The 13,510-nt window shown below is 39.8% G+C and overlaps 1 pseudogene; it reads right to left on the bottom strand.

Moving 5' to 3' along the window:
• Positions 1-13,510, bottom strand: part of LOC127682491 (guanylate-binding protein 1-like) — a 51,012-nt pseudogene that overhangs the window by 32,911 nt on the left and 4,591 nt on the right.

Here is a 13,510-nt window from a genome sequence, read left to right as displayed (position 1 = left end):
CATTTTCTTTAAATTCTAAGAAATCTTTGATTTCTTTCTTTATTTCTTTCTTGACCAAGGTATCATTGAGTAGAGTATTGTTCAGTTTCCGTGTGTATGTGGACTTCCTGTTGTTTTTATTGTTATTAAAGACCACTTTTACTCCATAGTGATCTGATAGGAGGCATGGGATTATTTCAATCTTCTTCTATTTGTTGAGGTCTGTCTTGGGACCAACTATATGATCTATTTTGGAGAAGGTACCATGAGGTTCTGAGCAAAAGGTATATTCTTTTGCTTTAGGAGGAAAAGTTTTATATATATATATATATATATATATATATATATATATATATATATATATATATATATATATATTAACTCCAATTGGTCCAAAGCTTCAATTAGTTTCACTGACTCCCTGTTTAGTTTCTGTTTTCCAGTTGGTCCATTGGTGAGAGTGGAGTGATGAAGTCACCCACAATTATTGTGTTAGGTGCAATGTGTGCTTTGAGCTTTAGTAAAGTTTCTTTTATGAATGAGGGTGCCCTTGTATTTGGGGCATAGATGTTCAGGATTGAGAGTTCTTGTTGGATTTTTCGAAGAAGATCTCAGAAAATGGAAAAATCTTCCATGCTCAAGGATTAGCAGGATTAATATAGTTAAAATGGCCATCTTGCCAAAGGCAATCTACAGATTCAATGCTATCCCCATAAAAATCCCAACCCAGTTCTTCATAGAGCTAGAAAGAGCAATTCTCAAATTCATCTGGAATAACAAAAAACCCAGAATAGCTAAAACTATTCTCAACAGTAAAAGAACTTCAGGGGGATTCAGTATCCCAGATTTTAACTTTACTACAGAGCAATAGTGATAAAAACTGCATGGTATTGGTACAATGTCAGGCAAGCAGATCAATGGAATAGGATTGAAGACCCAGAAATGAACCAACACACCTATGGTCACTTGATCTTCGACAAAGGAGCTGAAAGCATTGAATGGAAAAAATATAGTCTTTTCAATAAATGGTGCTGGTCCAATTGGAGGTCAGCATGCAGAAAAATGAATTGATCCATTCTTATCTCCTTGTACTAAGCTCAACTAAATGGATCAAGAACCTCCACATAAAACCTGACACACTGAAAGTAATAGAAAAGAAACTGGGGAAGACCCTGGAGGACATGGGCACAGGGGAAAAGTTCCTGAATAGAACACCAATAGCTTATGCTCTAAGATCAAGAATTGACAAATGGGACCTCATAAAACTACAAAGTTTCTGTAAGGCAAAGGACACTGTCAAAACGACAAAACGTCAACCAACAGATTGGGAAATGATCTTCACCAACCCTAAATCTGACAGAGGGCTAATATCTAATATATACGAAGAACTCAAGAAGGTAGAACCCAGAGAACCAAATAACCCCATTAAAAAGTGGAGTATCGAGCTAAACAAAGAATTTTCACATGAAGAACTTCGGAGGGCTGAGAAACACCTTAAGAAATGTTCAACATCATTAATCATTATGGAAATGCAAATCAAAACAACCCTGAGATTTCACCTGACACCAGTCAGAATGGCTAAGGTCAAGAAGTCAGGAGACAGCAGGTGTTGGCGAGGATGTGGAGAAAGAGGAACACTCCTCCACTGCTGGTGGGATTACAAAATGGTGCAACCACTTTGGAAATCATTCTGGCAGTTCCTCAGAAAACTGGGCATGACACTTCCTGAGGACCCTGTTATACCACTCCTGAGCATATACCCAGAGGATTCTTCAGCATTCAATAAGGACACATGCTCCACTATGTTCATAGCAGCCCTATTTGTAGTAGCCAGAAGCTGGAAAGAACCCAGGTGTCCTTCAATGGAGGAATGGATACCAAAAAATGTGGTATATTTACACAATGGAGTACTATTCAGCCATTAGAAACAATGAATTCATGAAATTCTTAGACAAATAGATGCAGCTGGAGAACATCATACTAAATGAGATAAGCAAGTCTCCAAGGATCAATCATGGTATGCACTCACTGATAATTAGATATTAGGCTAGAAACAGTATATCAGTGCAACAGTATAGGGGAACCGGGAAGGAATAGATGGAGGAACAGGGGGAGGGAAGAGGGCTTATGGGACGTGCGGGGAGTGGGGACCCAGAAAAGGGGAAATCATCTGAAATGTAAATAAAAAATATATCAATAAAAAATAAAATAAAAGAATTAATTAAAAAAAGCTATGGGTAAGAAAATGGAGCATTTTCTTTTCTTTTTTTTTTTTTTACTTTTTTTTATTCAATATATTTTTTATTTACATTTCAAATGATTTCCCCTTTTCTAGCCCCCCACTCCCCGAAAGTCCTGCAAGCCCCCTTCTCTTCCCCTGTCCTCCCACCCACCCCTTCCCACTTCCCCATTCTGGTTTTGTCGAATACTGCTTCACTGAATCTTTCCAAAACAGGGGGCCACTCTTCCTTTCTTCTTGTACCTCATTTGATGTGTGGATTATGTTTTGGGTATTCCAGTTTTCTAGGTTAATATCCACTTATTTGTGAGTGCATACCATGATTCACCTGTTGAGTCAGGGTTACCTCAGTTAGTATGATGTTCTCTAGCTCCATCCATTTGCCTAAGAATTTCATGAATTCATTGTTTCTAATGGCTGAATAGTACTCCATTGTGTAGATATACCACATTTTTTGCATCCACTCTTCTGTTGAGGGATACCTGGGTTCTTTCCAGCTTCTGGCAATTATAAATAGGGCTGCTATGAACATAGTAGAGCATGTATCCATATTACATGGTGGGGAATCCTCTGGATATATGCCCAGGAGTGGTATAGCAGGATCTTCTGGAAGTGAGGTGCCCAGTTTTCGGAGGAGCCGCCAGACTGATTTCCAGAGTGGTTGTATCAGTTTGCAACTCCACCAGCAGTGGAGGAGTGTTCCTCTTTCTCCACACCCTCTCCAACACCTGCTATCTCCTAAATTTTTAATCTTAGCCATTCTGACTGGTGTAAGGTGAAATCTCAGGGTTGTTTTGATTTGCATTTCCCTAATGACTAATGAAGTTGAGCATTTTTTAAGATGCTTCTCCGACATCCGAAGTTCTTCAGTTGAAAATTCTTTGTTTAACTCTGTACCCCATTTTTTAATAGGGTTGTTTGGTTTTCTGGAGTCTAACTTCTTGAGTTCTTTATATATGTTGGATATTAGCCCTCTATCTGATGTAGGATTGGTGAAGATCTTTTCCCAATTTGTTGGTTGCCGATTTGTCCTCTTGATGGTGTCCTTTGCTGTACAGAAACTTTGTAATTATATGAGGTCCCATTTGTCAATTCTTGATCTTAGAGCATACGCTATTGGTGTTCTGTTCAGAAACTTTCTCCCTGTACCGATGTCCTCGAGTGTCTTCCCCAGTTTCTTTTCTATTAGCTTCAGAGTGTCTGACTTTATGTGGAGATCCTTGATCCATTTGGATTTGAGCTTAGTACAAGGAGACAAGGATGGATCAATTCACATTCTTCGTCATGCTGACCTCCAGTTGAACCAGCACCATTTGTTGAAAAGGCTATCTTTTTTCCATTGGATGTTTTCAGCCTCTTTGTCGAGGATCAAGTGGCCATAGGTGTGTGGGTTCATTTCTGGATCTTCAATCCTGTTCCATTGATCCTCCTGCCTGTCACTGTACCAATACCATGCAGTTTTTAACACTATTGCTCTGTAGTATTGCTTGAGGTCATGGATACTGATTCCCCCAGACTTTCTTTTGTTGCTGAGAATAGTTTTAGCTATCCTGGGTTTTTTGTTATTCCAGATGAATTTGATAATTGCTCTTCCTAACTCTGTGAAGAATTGAGTTGGGATTTTGATGGGTATTGCATTGAATCTGCATATTGCTTTTGGCAAAATGGCCATTTTAATTATATTTATTCTACCAATCCATGAGCATGGGAGGTTTTCCCATTTTTTGAGGTCTTCTTGCATTTCCTTCTTCAGAGTCTTGAAGATCTTGTCATATAGATCTTCCACATGTTTGGTAAGTGTCACACCAAGATAATTTATACTGTTTGTGGCTATTGTGAAGGGGGTCATTTCCCTAATTTCTTTCTCAGCCTGCTTATCCTTTGAGTATAGGAAGGCCACTGATTTGCTTGAGTTGATTTTATAACCTGCCACTTTGCTGAAGCTGTTTATCAGCTGTAGGAGTTCTCTAGTGGAGTTTTTTGGGTCACTTAGGTAGACTATCATGTCATCTCCAAATAGTGATAGTTTGACTTCTTCCTTTCCAATTTGTATCCCTTTGACCTCCTTATGTTGTCGAATTGCCCGAGCTAGTACCTCAAGTACAATATTGAAAGGATAAGGAGAAAGGGGGCAGCCCTGTCTAGTCCCTGATTTTAGTGGGATTGCTTCAAGTTTCTCTCCATTTAGTTTGATGCTGGCTACCGGTTTGCTGTATATTGCTTTTACTATGTTTAGGTATGGGCCTTGAATTCCTGTTCTCTCCAAGACTTTAAGCATGAAAGGATGCTGAATTTCATCAAATGCTTTTTCAGCATCCAATGAAATGACCATGTGGTTTTTTTCTTTGAGTTAGTTTATGTAGTGGATTGCATTGATGGATTTCCATATATTGAACCAACCCTGCATTCCTGGGATAAAGACTACTTGATCATGGTGGATGATCGTTTTGATATGTTCCAGGATAAAGCCTACTTGATCATGGTGGATGATCGTTTTGATGTGTTCTTGGATTCGGTTGGCAAGAATTTTAGTGAGTATTTTTGCATTGATGTTCATAAGGGAAATTGGTCTGAAGTTCTCTTTCTTTGTTGGATCTTTGTGTGGTTTTGGTATCAGCGTAATTGTGGCTTCATAGAAGGAATTTGGTAGGGTTCCTTCTGTTTCTATTTTGTGGAATAGTTTGAAAAGTATTGGTGTTAACTCTTCTTTGAAGGTCTGATAGAATTCTGCACTGAAGCCATCTGGTCCTGTGCTTTTTTTGGTTGGAAGACTTTCTATGACTCCTTCTATTTCTTTAGGCATTATGGGACTGTTTAGATAATCTATTTGGTCCAGATTTAATTTTAGTATTTGGTATCTGTCAAGGAAATTGTCCATTTCCTCCAGATTCTCCAGTTGTGTTGAGTACAGGCTCTTGTAGTAGGATCTGATGATTTTTTGGATTTCCTCAGTTTCCGTTGTTATATCTCTCTTTTCATTTCTAAGTTTGTTAATTTGGATACTTTCTCTGTGCCCTTTGGTCAGTCTAGCTAAGGGTTTATCTATCTTGTTGATTTTCTCAAAGAACCAGCTCCTGGTTTTGTTGATTCTTTGTATGGTTCTATTTGTTTCTACTTGATTGATTTAGGCCCTGAGTTTGATGATTTCCTGACTTCTACTCCTCCTAGGTGAAATAGCTTCTTTTTGTTCCAGGGCTTTCAGGTGTGTCATTAAGCTGTTAGTGTATGCTCTCTCCAGTTACTTTTTGGAGGCACTCAGGACTATGAGTTTTCCTCTTAGCACTTCTTTCATTGTGTCCCATAGATTTCGGTATGTTGTGTCTTCATTTTCATTGTGTTCTAAAAAGTCTTTAATTTCTTTCTTTATTTCTTCTTTGACCAAGGTATCATTGAGTAGAATATTGTTCAGTTTCCACGTGTATGTGGGTTTTCTGTTGGTTTTTTTTTTTATTTTTTTATTTTTTTTTTTTTTTTTTATTTTTTTTGCTATTGAAGACCACTTTTACTCCATAGTGATCTGATAGGAGGCTTGGGAATAGTTCGATCTTCTTATATTTGTTGAGGTCTATCTTGTGACTAATTATATGGTCGATTTTGGAGAAGGTACCATGAGGTGCTGAGAAAAAGGTATATTCTTTTGCTTTAGGATAGAATGTTCTATATATATATCTGTTAAATGTAATTGGTCCAAAGCTTCAATTAGTTTCATTGTGTCCCGGTTTAGTTTCTGTTTTCCTGATCGGTCCATTGAGGAAAGTGCAGTGTTGAAGTCACCCACAATTATTGTGTTAGGTGCAATGTGAGCTTTGAGCTTTAATAAAGTTTCTTTTACAAAAGAGGGTGCCCTTGCATTTGGAGCATAGATGTTCAGGATTGAGAGTTCTTCTTGTTGTATTTTTCCTTTGACCAGCAAGAAGTGTCCCTCAGAGTCTCTTTTGATGACTTTGGGTTGAAAGTCAATTTTATCTGATATTAAAATGGCTACTCCAGCTTGTTTCCTGAGACCATTTGCTTGTAAAATTGTCTTCCAGCCTTTTACTCTAAGGTAGTGTTTGTCTTTGACCCTTAGGTGTGTTTCCTGTAAGTGGCAAAATGTAGGGTCCTGTTTACGTATCCAGTCAGTTAGTCTATGTCTTTTTATTGGGGCATTGTGTTCATTGATGTTAAGAGATATTAAGGAATAGTGATTGTTACTTCCTGTCATTTTTGACGTTATTTTTTAAATTTGATTGGTTAAATTCTTTTGGGTTTGATGAAAGGTTACTATCTTGCTTTTTCCAGGGTGAAGTTTCCCTCCTTGTATTGGTGTTTTCCTCCTATTATCCTTTGTAGAGCTGGGTTTGTGGATATATATTGGATAAACTTGGTTTTGTCATGGAATATCTTAGTTTCTCCATCTACGGTGATTGAGAGTTTTGCTGGATATAGTAGTTTTGGCTGGCATTTGTGTTCTCTTAGAGTCTGCGTGAGATCTGCCCAGGATCTTCTAGCCTTCATAGTCTCAGGTGAAAAGTCTGCTGTGATTCTGATAGGTCTTCCTTTATATGTTACTTGGCCTTTTTCCTCTTACTGCCTTTAATATTCTTTCTTTGTTTAGTACATTTGGTGCTTTGATTATTATGTGACGGGAAGTATTTCTGTTCTGGTCGAGTCTGTTTGGAGTTCTGTAGGCTTCTTGTATATTCATGTTCATCTCTCTCTTTAGGTTAGGGAAGTTTTCTTCCATAATTTTATTGAAGATATTTGCTGGCCCTTTAAGTTGTAAATCTTCACTCTCATCTATGCCTATAATCCTTAGGTTTGGTCTTCTCATTGTGTCCTGGATTTCCTGGATGTTCTGGGATACAATCTTTTTGCATTTTGCATTTTCTTTGACTGTTGAGTCAATGGTTTCTATGGTTTCTTTGTCATCTGAGATACTTTCTTCCATCTCTTGTATTCTGTTGTTGATATTTGCATCTATGCCCCCTGATTTCTTCCCAAGGCTTTCTATCTCCAAAGTTGTCTCCCTTTGAGTTTTCTTAGTTGTTTCTACTTCTGATTTTAGATCCTGGATGGTTTTGCTTAGCTCCTTCACTTGATTGTTTGTGCTTTCCTGTAATTCTTTAAGAGATTTTTGTGTCTCATCTTTCATGACCTCAGCCTGTTGACCAAAGTTCTCCTGTATTTCTTTAAGTGTTTTTTGCGTTTCTTCCTTATTGGCTTTTGTATTCTCCTGGATTTCTTTCAATGATTTTTGTGTTTCCCTTGCAAGAGCTTCTAACTTTTGATCCATTTTCTCCTGAATTTCTTTAAGTATGTCCTTCATGTGTTCCTGTACCAGCATCATGACCAGTGATTTTAAATCCAAATCTTGTTTTACTGGTGTGATGGGGTATCCAGGACATGCTGGTAAAGGAGAATTGGGTTCAGATGTTGCCATATTGCCTTGATTTCTGCTAGTGACATTCCTGCGTTTGCCTTTTGCCATCTAGTTCTCACTGGTGTTAGTTGGTCTTGTCAATGCTGGATTCACCACTGCAAGCTACCCCTTCCCAGGTGGACTCTGGTGTACAGCTTACCTCCTGCACTGCCTGGAGACAGGGTGCTGTTGCCCAGGCTGTTCAGATCCTGAAGCAGACACCTGAAGGCTCCCTCTGGGGCCTGCTGGATTCACCGGAGCACACCGACTTCTCCCCGCAGGCTGCCCGGAAGCCCTTCTTGCCTCTTGCAAGACCTGGATATGTGGTGTTGTCACCCAGGGTGATCTGGATCTGGAAGCGGACAGGTCTGAGGGCTACCACCAGAGGCCTCCGGACTGGAGCCTGAGCTCTGTGCCACAGGAGCAAGCTGTGCTGTGAGCTCTCAGACTGCCTCTGGGTGCACACCAGGTCTCCCGCACTTCCTGGAGATTGAGTGCTGTGGCCCAGGCTGTTCAGATCCCAAAGCAGGCACCTGAAGGCTCCTGCTGGGATCCACTGGATTCACCAGAGCACACCAACTTCTCCCCACTGGCCGCCCGGAAGCCCCTCTTGCCTCTTGCAGGACCTGGAGATGAGTATTTTCTTAAACAGTGGTTGATTGGTGATTTATTAGAGATGCTACCCATGAATGGGTAGTCCTGGAGTGTTGAAGAAAGCAGGCTGAGCAAGCCATGGAGCAAGGGAGTAAGTAACAGTCTTTCAGGTTCTCAGTTTCAGTTCCTGCCTTCAGGTTCCTAACTCCTTAAGTTACGTTCCTGGCTTCCCTCCATAATTGAGTGTGATCTGAGAGTTGTAAGCTGAAATAAACACCATTTCTCCAAGCTGCTCCTGGTCATGCTGCATTATCACAGTAACAGAAATCCTGTATTATCACATCAACAGAAAGACAAGGTTGTAGAGCAGTAACTACTCTTTTATGTCATTGGAGATACTGCATAGGTTATTCAACATCAGACCAGCCTACTTTCCAGACATGGAGTCAGCATACTGTGTTAATTTTTTATATGTTCTCTGCCTACTCTGTTCGAATATTGTGGGATGGGAATACCTAGCATTCAGGAGACTCTTTCTTCTCCTCAGTTACTTACTTCACATGTTCCTGATGATTCTCTCTTTTCTGTGCCATTTTGTTCTGGTTCATCTTGCACATATCCTCCAACATTTTCATGACAGCCTGGGCAGCTTCAGCAGCCTCAGCTTCTTCATGTATCATTAAGAAGGTAAATGAATGATATAATTAATATAGCATTACTGTGCCAGCTCTTTCTTTCTGCTACTGTTGCTATTTCATAGAGAAAATTCTATCACCTTAATTTTTCACCCAAAGTATCCCACTGATGTTGACTACTGATGGCATTTATGTCTTACTCAGGAATACTGACATGAACTGTAGAACACTTTGATATATAAACATTTTATACCTATATATCATATATATCTATATACATATATATCATATAAATCATATCATTATATATACACAACATGTTGAGCAACAAAAAGGGCTGCTGGTAGTTAACCAAAGGGCTTTTATAGTCAGAAGACACTAATCTTTGACTGCTAACACTTTATTGTTGCACAGATGTGAGAATTCTTCCGGGAGTGGATTACTGGCTACATATCATGAAGCCTTGACCCAACTGAGAATTTATATAGTCAATAATCAAAGCCACCCTACTACCCTACTGGTGGGAGATGAACACTTCTGATTCTCCCAGAGAGGGAGAGAGGGAGAGAGAGAGGGAGAGGGAGAGGGAGATTGAGAGAGGGAGAGGGAGACAGAGGGAGGGAGGGAGAGGGAGAGGGAGGAAGAGGGAGAGGGAGAGGAAAAGAGAAAGAGAGAGAGAGAGAGAGAGAGAGAGAGAGAGAGAGAGAGAGGAGAATTTGCTGGCCTAATTACTGACAACCCAGTATTGCAATGAGCAAGGTTATATTGATATATTCAGAGGTTTACTTTTCCCTGGGGGAGTGTTAATATTAGAAATGTCAACCTGAATGTTTCTGAACAGAACACCAATAGCGTATGCTCTAAGATCAAAAATTGACAAACGGGACCTCATAAAATTACAAAGTTTCTGTACGGCAAAGGACACCATCAAAAGGACACCATCGGCAACCAACAAATTGGGAAAAGATCTTCACCAATCCTACATCAGATAGAGGGCTAATATCCAACATATATAAAGAACTCAAGAAGTTAGACTCCAGAAAACCAAACAACCCTATTAAAAAATGGGGTACAGAGTTAAACAAAGAATTCTCAACTGAAAAACTTCGGATGGCGGAGAAGCATCTTAAAAAATGCTCAACTTCATTAGTCATTAGGGAAATGCAAATCAAAACAACCCTGAGATTTCACCTTACACCAGTCAGAATGGCTAAGATTAAAAATTCAGGAGACAGCAGGTGTTGAAGAGGATGTGGAGAAAGAGGAACACCCCTTCACTGCTGGTGGGGTTGCACACTGGTACAACCACTCTGGAAAGCAGTCTGGCGGTTCCTCCGAAAACTGGGCACCTCACTTCCAGAAGATCCTGCTATACCACTCCTGGGCATATACCCAGAAGATTCCCCACCATGTAATAAGGATACATGCTCTACTATGTTCATAGCAGCCCTATTTATAGTTGCCAGAAGCTGGAAAGAACCCAGGTATCCCTCAACAGAAGAGTGGATGCAAAAAATGTGGTATATCTACACAATGGAGTACTATTCAGCCATTAGAAACAATGAATTCATGAAATTCTTAGGCAAATGGATGGAGCTAGAGAACATCATACTAAGTGAGGTAACCCTGACTCAAAAGGTGAATCATGGTATGCACTCACTAATAAATGGATATTAACCTAGAAAACTGGAATACCCAAAACATAATCCATACATCAAATGAGGTACAAGAAGAAAGGAGGAGTGGCCCCTTGTTCTGGAAAGACTCAGTGAAGCAGTATTCGGCAAAACCAGAACGGGGAAGTGGGAAGGGGTGGGTGGGAGGACAGGGGGAGAGAAGGGGGCTTACGGGACTTTCGGGGAGTGGGGGTCTAGAAAAGGGGAAATCATTTGAAATGTAATTAAAAAAATATATCGAATAAAAAATAAAAAAAAAAAGAAATGTCAGCCTGAACCTGCCATTTGTACTACAACTGACAAAGTAAGCCACCATCATTACTGTCAAGGCATAGACAAGAAAGCCTTGAGTCCCTCAGATAAGCAACCCTGCAGAATTGCAAGATCTTAGATGTTCTAACAGTCCAGGCAAGACTTGTTTCTTCAATGCTTAATAAAGTGAATTGCATTTGGATTAAAAGTTCATGAAATTCAAGGAGATTATGGTATTCTGTGAAATTTAGCCCTACATTGTGCTTAAGGCTGAAAACAGTGGGTGATGAAGCTGAGATTTACAGCTCAGTACCTGTAGTTTAAGGGTCAGAATCCTCTCTTGTTCCTCCAATAACTGAACTCTCTCCCTCTCCATCTTCTCAGTCACCTGACTCACTCACCCCTTGTGACTCTCTTTCTCCTTCATCATCTTTCCATGCCTCTTTTCCGTGTCCTCTAACAATTGTACAGTAGCCTGTGCAGAGTCAGCTTTTGCTTGTTCCACTGAGGAGATAGAAGAAAAGTAAGTAGATTTTCATTATTATATCTCTCCTTGGGAATAATGGGCACTTCTGAAAAGGGAGCTGTGGGACTTTTTAGAGGGAATCATAACAGGAATGCTTTTGAGGAAGTTGTGATGTTGATGAACACATCTTCCAAACTAAGCAATGTCTTCAGAACCCATGGCAAACTTGGTCTTCATGCTCTGGTTTAATGATTGATTTAGTGGATAATGTTCAAACTTTTAGGAGAGAGTATATAGAGGTTCCTGGGTCAATTCTTACCTTCAATCAACTTTTGCTTTATTATGATAGCCTGGTCTCTTTGCAGAAGTGCCTCTGATACAGTCCCACCGGACTGGAAGTGTCCCTGCAGAATCTCTTAGGGTCCCAAGAACACAGGTTAACAAAAGGAAATGGTACAAGGGTTTGTTTATATTGGTCTCTGCCCGTTTTAATGCTGGAACTCAAGTCTTGTCACATATGCCACCAAGGCATTGGCAAACCATCTAGAAGGTCTTATGAAAAATTATAGGAACATAGAAAGAAAGAGAGTTGCTACACTTCAAATGGAGAACCATGTCCATTATTGGAGACACTAGAACTTTGACTCCATGTGGCCTAAAGATGCTCAAGAATGATTACATCATGAGAAAAGCAAATTAGAAAATTCAAAACAGAACAAGAAAGGATGGAATTGAAGGGGTAACACCTGACAAGGAGAAAAGATTACCTTGTTTGCACTATTAGATTTTGTGTCCCTTCAATCTAGCTTGAAGGCTAAACTTATAAAGTATCATTTCTACTTAAGCAACTACCGTTGCACTTCTATTCTCTGAAAAAAAAAATCCTCTGTAGCCCAGAGTAGGTTATGTCATAATCCATGATATTTGGTTATCCATACCAAATGCACTCTCTTTGATAAGCACTTGTACACATCTGATGGCATTAATAGACTCCCTCTGTGGGTTGGTGATGAATTCAGAAGCTGAGTGCTGCTCATACAAAGCCCCACATCCATGAGTAATTGTATCTGCTCCCAACTATGTTCCAAGCAGGCAAGCCAGTAGCCTGTCAGCATTAATAGATAGCTAATAGATAATGCTTTATTACCTGTATCCCCTTCGTGGATTCCTGAAGATACTTTTTCTTCAGCTCCTCCCTCTTCTCAACAAAGAGAAGATATCCTCCTGGCTGAGAATAAGTGACTTTTGTCACTGCTTCTTCTAGAGGGCTGAAGATGTCCCAAAGTAACCATGAGCAATGAGCTGATGATACTTTCATATTCTCATTACAGATGCCATTCCACTTCTCTTCTGACTCTTTAATCCAAAAATAGGAAACAAAATAGAGTAACAAGAATCTTACTTCTACCCCAGAAGCTGAAGTAATTCTCTGAGGAGCCTCATCTTTTCTCTCCCCCTGGACTTTCTCATGAAGCCCTTTCTCCATCTGAAGGGTACTTAGTATGGTCACAGGCACTTTTACAAGCCATGATTGAAATATGTTCAACTCAAAGCAGACCAGTGATCACTGTAAAGGGAGTGCATGTTATACAGTTTCTGCCTGGCCAGGTTCCTTTACTTTTGTTTAGTTTGACAGTAAACCAGCATAATGACAGGAGGCATCTTATGAACTTGGGACCTCCAATTGTCTCTTACATCTGTGTAGTTAGAATGAGATTATAAATGTGTATATTTCAAAAGCTTCAAAATTTGAGTCCATAATGAGAAAGTTCTTTGTAATGGTGATCAAAAAATGACTGCCACCATCTATTAACAAGTGTTTCTCAAAATAAATGCCCAACATTTCTTCATATATTTCTGAATTTCAGATTCCCTATCTATTTAAACATGACACAAATCTACCAATAAATCTTTGTTAAATGAGTGATCTTCATCTTTAAAGGAACTCCTGATGAAGATTTCCATGGCCTCTCTCTCACAGGTCCTGTGCAGGTCCAGCAGCTCCTGTAGGGTCTTTGTGGGCAGCTGCATCCTCTAACTCATCTGCTGTTCATAATTGGCAATGGCCTTTTGCAGTGTTGTCGAGTTCTCTATCTTTGCCATGGCCAAGACTGCGTTTTCCATGCAGGGCAGACACCCACTTCTTATGGTATTGATGAATGTGAGCATCAGGATCTCTTGTCCTACATTTAGAAAACAGGTGATGAATTTTTCTTTTAGAGGGAAATAGTCTCCATGTTTTGTAGTTCTGAACATGTGTACAATCAA

This window comes from Apodemus sylvaticus, chromosome 4 (assembly GCF_947179515.1).
Source record: "Apodemus sylvaticus chromosome 4, mApoSyl1.1, whole genome shotgun sequence".
Lineage (NCBI taxonomy): Eukaryota > Metazoa > Chordata > Mammalia > Rodentia > Muridae > Apodemus > Apodemus sylvaticus.
Note: the sequence above shows the minus strand (reverse complement) of the source record. Positions and strands in the feature narration are given on the sequence as shown.